At 38.8% G+C, this 5,737-nt stretch overlaps 1 protein-coding gene across 5 annotated transcripts in view; it reads right to left on the reverse strand.

Moving 5' to 3' along the window:
• The window catches only part of Cnot10 (CCR4-NOT transcription complex subunit 10), a 71,800-nt gene that overhangs the window by 16,732 nt on the left and 49,331 nt on the right, over positions 1–5,737 (reverse strand). The gene's annotated exons all lie outside the window — the stretch shown is intronic.

The following is a 5,737-nucleotide window of genomic DNA, read 5'->3' on the forward strand; positions in this document are numbered from 1 at the left end:
TTTAAATATTTATTTTTATTTATTTATTTTAGTTCTCGGCGGACACAACATCTTTGTTTGTATGTGGTGCTGAGGATCGAACCCGGGCCGCACGCATGCCAGGCGAGCGCGCTACAGCTTGAGCCACATCCCCAGCCCAAGATTAGGTGACTTAATTTCTCTTTTTGGCATATTTGTAGTTATTTTAAAATGTCAATGCAGCCTGATGCCAAGGTGTAAGCCTATAATCCCAGCAACTCAGGAGGTTAAGGCAGGAGGACTGCAAGTTTGAGGTTAGCTTGAGCAATTCACCATGAACCTGTCCCTCACCCCCAAACAAACAATAAAATAAATCAAAAAATCTCCAAACAAAAAATAATAAAAAAGGCTGGGGATATAGTTTGGTAGTAAAGCACCTCTCTGGGTTCAATCGCCAGTATATATATTAAAAAAATAATTAAAAAAAAAAAAGGTTCAAGAACAGAACAACTCAGGTCCTATATGAATGAGAATCACAATGTTTAATTATCCATTTTTGTCCATTTTTGTCTGTGACTCTGCGGAGTCAAGACAAAAAACAAAATAAAAAAACCACACTCTAAAAGCAGTAGCACACATTGTTTATTAGACTTCTAGCCATTTCTCAACATTCTGTAGTAGGTGCTTCATATATACTTAAGAACATAGGCTTCAACCTTTTAACTTATATTCTGCAGGTACCCAGACCCCAAACTTTCCTGCTGGCGGACCTGCCCTGTTCCTGGCTCCCACAGCCGGGGAACTGCCTACTCTAGGTCCTAAGGGTCTAGGACAAGGCCCACCTCAGGCAGGCTTGCTGGGAAAAGTCTGCCCTGGCCTCTCCTGACAGTAGGTGGGCTATTACTGCTCCAGTCCACTGTCAAGCCCACTTTGGGTCGAGAAATCAGTCATGTAAGATCTGCAGCAGAATTCTATTTCCCAGTAAACTCAAACTACAATGATGAACATAAGTAAAAACCTGTTTTCTTTGATTTTTACTGCAAAGTAGTATATTAAATCATAATAGGATAAAAGATTTGAATAAAATAATTCCATTTAAAAATACCTAAGTATGTGAATACAAAACATCGGAGGTTGGGGGCACAACTCAGTGATGAAGTGCTTATAGCCTTGAGTTCAATCCCCAGTGCAAAATAACAATAAAACAAAAACTTTGGGTTGGCATTCTGTCCAAGGGCCACTGAGATTAAGCAAGTTTCATCACCTGACACACACACCAGCATTTTTTTCTTGGTGCCCCCCCCCCCCCCTTAACAGCCTCTGGTTTTCAGCACTGGCACTGAGATAGCTCTTTGTGCCTTTACAGTCCATTCCAAATTACCTTTTAAAGCACCCTCTCACAAACAGGCTCCTTTTCCCCATAGAAAACAATAATTCCGGCAGACAGGGAACATTAGAAACATACATGGTTCTATCTACAGGGCCTTGGAGAAATCACTTTGCTTTTGATTGTTATTGGTTAACATATCACACCCCCCCCACTTCCTCGAGTCACTGTCCAATCTGCTTTACCAACCACTCAGTGGATCTGACAGTTCATCAGACTGGAAGAACTATACCTCAAGGGAAGAGACACACTAGCTTCTCCCCCCTGTGGAGGACCTGACAAAACCCCACATTCTCTCCCTACACGCTGGAGGAGCTAGCTGTAGGTCTTCAGTATATACCAACTGCTAAAAGAGAAGAGGGGAAAGAAAGAAAAGACAGGAAAGGGATTTTTCCCCCCTTTAAGTACCAAATTACAATAAGCTACGCAAGACTGGGCATTAAAATTTGTCAAGTTGCATATCCTATGAGTTAAATGAATCTACCCAAGTATCTGAAATATTAACCCTTATTAAAAGAAGCTAAAATGAGAAAAATCCAGTCAGTTACTATTTGTCAGAGGAAAATAAGTCTACACTGAAATCTCATAGCAAACATTATTTGAAAAACTGGCTAGCCAGGTACGGTGGCACACACTTGTAATCCCAGTGACTTGAGAGGCTGAGGCAGAAAGATCCCAAGTTCAAGACCAGCCTGGGCAACTTAGTGAGACCCTGTCTCAAAAAAAAAATAAGAGTGAAGAAACCTGGGGATGTAGCTCAGTGGTAAAGCTCCCTTGGGTTCAATCCCCAGTACCAAAACAAATAGAAAACAAACAAAAAAGAAACGTTTGATTTGTTTTTCACTTCCTGTTTTCTATAAACATTCTGCTTTCTTTGTTCCTTATTTAACATTTTACTTTCTAGAAATAGTTTTGTAAAAAAGAACTTTATTTCCAAACACATTCCAAATCCAACAGTCCAGCACCAAGAAGCAAAAGGATCTTCAATAAATCTAGTATCCCCAAAAGCCCAGTCCTATCCCATGGAGCAAATAAAATATAAAGTCACAGAAATTTAGGTTTTTCTTTGTGTGGGGTACTGGGATTGAACCCAGGGCTTTGTGCATGCAAGGCAAAATTTAGCATTTTATAGATGGTCAAGACTTAATAATATCATCCAATCTAATTCATTTACTTGACAGAAGAAGAAAGAGAGGCCCAGAGAAGTTACACGATTTGTAGAAAATCAGCAGTAACCCTGTGGGATTTCTGTGGAGTGGCAGAGCCATGAAGAATTACTTTAACTCAGGCTTGTGATCAATTTGATAACCAGTTCATCTAAATCAGATCCTCAGAGGCAGAAGTGAATCATGCCAAGGTGAATACAAACTGCTGATAGTGTGAAGGAGGGGACACACAGGAAGGGTCCTTTTTTGGTTAAGTTTATCAGATGAAGTTTCAGTAGGACCATACTTGGTCAAAAGATTATGAAGGTACAATGAGGTACAAAAGATTACGAAGGGGGCTGGGGTTGTAGCTCAGCGGTTGAGCGCTTGCCTCACATACCCAAGGTGCTGGGTTCAATCTTCAGCACCACATTAAAAAAAAAAAAGAAAAAAAAAAAAAAAAGAGTGAAAAAAGATATTGTGTCCATCTACAACTTAAAAAAAAAAAAAAAAAAGATTATGAGGACTGGGGGATACTGCTCAGTTGGTAGAGTGCTTGCCTCACAAAGGCCCTAGGTTCAATCCCCACCACCATTAAAAAAAAAACAAAAAAAAAAAAAACAGATTATGAGACATCCTGTATGTCTTATGAGATACAATGTCACTATTGGGCTAAGACCAAAAGAAATACGATTCCTTAAGTACACTAAAACTGCCTGTAATATTTATGTTATTAACCATTTGTTTGCTTCATCATCTTCCATAAACACTGGACCATGGAGAGTCCCTTTTAACTAACTGGGAAATAATTCACTGAGCATCACTAATTAGAGTCTGAAGGAACTAATTAGCTTTCCACAATTTATACTTGAGAAGTAACTTAGCAGGGCTTAATTATATTTGGCCCCAATGTTTCCTTTTATCAATCCTAGGGTCTCCTATCTAAAAAACCAAAAACCAAAAAAACAGACTAATTAATATTTCATTTTTATTTGGTATGCTTTTATTTTAATTTATTGTGCACATATTTCTCATGTTGGTCTAACATTATTTTCTATCATTTCTAGTTCTGCTGTACTCTTTTCTAGATTCTGGAGTGTTATAGTTTAGACATGTGGTGTCTCTTAAAAGCTTATGTTAGACAATGCAAGAAGGTTCAGAGGTTGAAATGATTGGGTTATGAGAGCCTTAACCTAATCAGTACATTCACTGATAGGGATTAACTGAGTGGTAACTGTAGGCAGGCAGGGTGTGGCTGGAGGATATGTAACTGTGGGGTGTACCTCTGGGGTATATATTTTGTCTCTGGTGAGCGAGAGTTCTTTCTGTTTCCTGAATATTATGTCCTAAGCTGCTTTCCTCCACCACACCCTTCCATTATGACATTCAGCCTCATCTCCAGCCCAGAGGAATGGAATTAGTCATCTATGGACTATGAGCCCCAAATAAAAAACTGTTCTTGTCAGGTCTTTTATCATAGTAGCAAAATAGCTGACTAAAACAAGGAGTATCCTCCATTTTAATTTTAGTAAATAGAATGTATTTTTTAACTTCCTTTTTTATGTGGTGCTAAGGATTGAATCTAGTGCCTCATGCGTGCTAGCAAGTGCTCTACCATTAAGACACAACCCCAGCCCTAGAAAATTTTTAATACTAGCTATCCAGGAGGCTAAGGTAGGAGGATTACAAGTTTGAGGGCAGCCTGGGCAATTTATTGAAAAAAGGTATGTTGGGTTAAATATATAAAAATTAAGGGCTGGGGATGTGGCTCAAGCGGTAGCGCGCTCGCCTAGCATGCGTGCGGCCCGGGTTCAATGCTCAGCACCACATACAAACAAAGATGTTGTGTTTGCCGAAAACTGAACAATAAATATTAAAAAAAAAAAAAAATTAAAAAGATATGTTGGGTTAAATATATCAAAATTAATTAAACCTGTTTTTTTTTTTCTTCCCCTCAGTACTGGGGATTGAACACTGTAGTGTTCTATCACTGAGCTACATCACCAGTCATTTTTATTTTGTGACATGGTCTTGCTAAGGCTGAGACACGGACTTGGACTTGTGATCCTCCTGCCTCAGTCTTCTCAGTCTGTTAGAACTTGGATTACAACCAAGTAGTAACCTGTGAGAAATAGAAAGACTGGTGGTCCATTTTCAGAATATAGTATTCAGCCTAAATTGGATCCAATTGTAGCCATTTTAATTATAACCCTTCTTTTTTGTCACCCTAATTTTAAAATTAGTCTATCATATATATTGTACCTCAGTCCTCCACTCAGGGTGAAAGGGAAACACTGGGTTAGGTATGTACAATGAGGGACTGCCCCCTCATGCAACCTTCATAGACAGGTTCAGTAACATGCTTGTCTGTCAGAAGTAAATGCCTTGCCTTCCCACTTTTAAGCATGAGTTTGATTTCTTGGGACACATTGGTATTTATTTATTTTTTTGGTGGTGCTAGGGATCAAATCTAGGGCATTGTGCATGTGAGGCAAGCTCTCTACCAACTGAGCTATACCCCCCAGCCCACCACATTGGTATTTCTAACAAACCCAACATAATCATCCAAAATATCATTTCAATCCTAATTAGAATAAGATATACTTCATGTTTGTATAAATGTCAAAATATAAAAAATATTAAATGTATAATCAATATAACTTATTAATGATATATTTTACATTTTTATAGTAAGTTTTAAAATATGGCATGCATCATACACTTGAGAAATATAGTTCAGCTCTCACTGGACTTTTTTTTTTTAATGTGTGTTACTGGTGATTGAACCCAAGATCTTCGGCATGCCAGGATGTACTCTACCACTGAGCTACACCCCAGCCCTTTATTTTATTTGGAGGCAGGGTATCACTAAATTTTTCAGACTAAACTGCCTCAGCCTCCAGAGTAGCTGAGATTGTAGCTCACACAGGCCACATTTCAAGTGCTTAGTCAACTACATGCAGAAGTGGTAACGGATAGTGCAACCTGCAAGTCTAAGAAATACATGGGATTCTACCACTGAGATGCCCTGGTCCTGAGAATTTTTTAAATTTGTTCTTAAGAAACTGCCACCTCTGGGGCTGGGGATGTGGCTCAAGTGGTAGCGCGCTCGCCTGGCATGCGTGCAGCCCGGGTTCGATCCTCAGCACCACATACCAACAAAGATGTTGTGTCTGCCGAAAACTAAAAAATAAATATTAAAAAAAAACTCTCAAAAAAAAAAAAAAAAAAAAAAAAAAAAAAAAAA

Source organism: Marmota marmota, unplaced genomic scaffold (genome assembly GCF_001458135.2).
Source record: "Marmota marmota marmota unplaced genomic scaffold, marMar, whole genome shotgun sequence".
Lineage (NCBI taxonomy): Eukaryota > Metazoa > Chordata > Mammalia > Rodentia > Sciuridae > Marmota > Marmota marmota.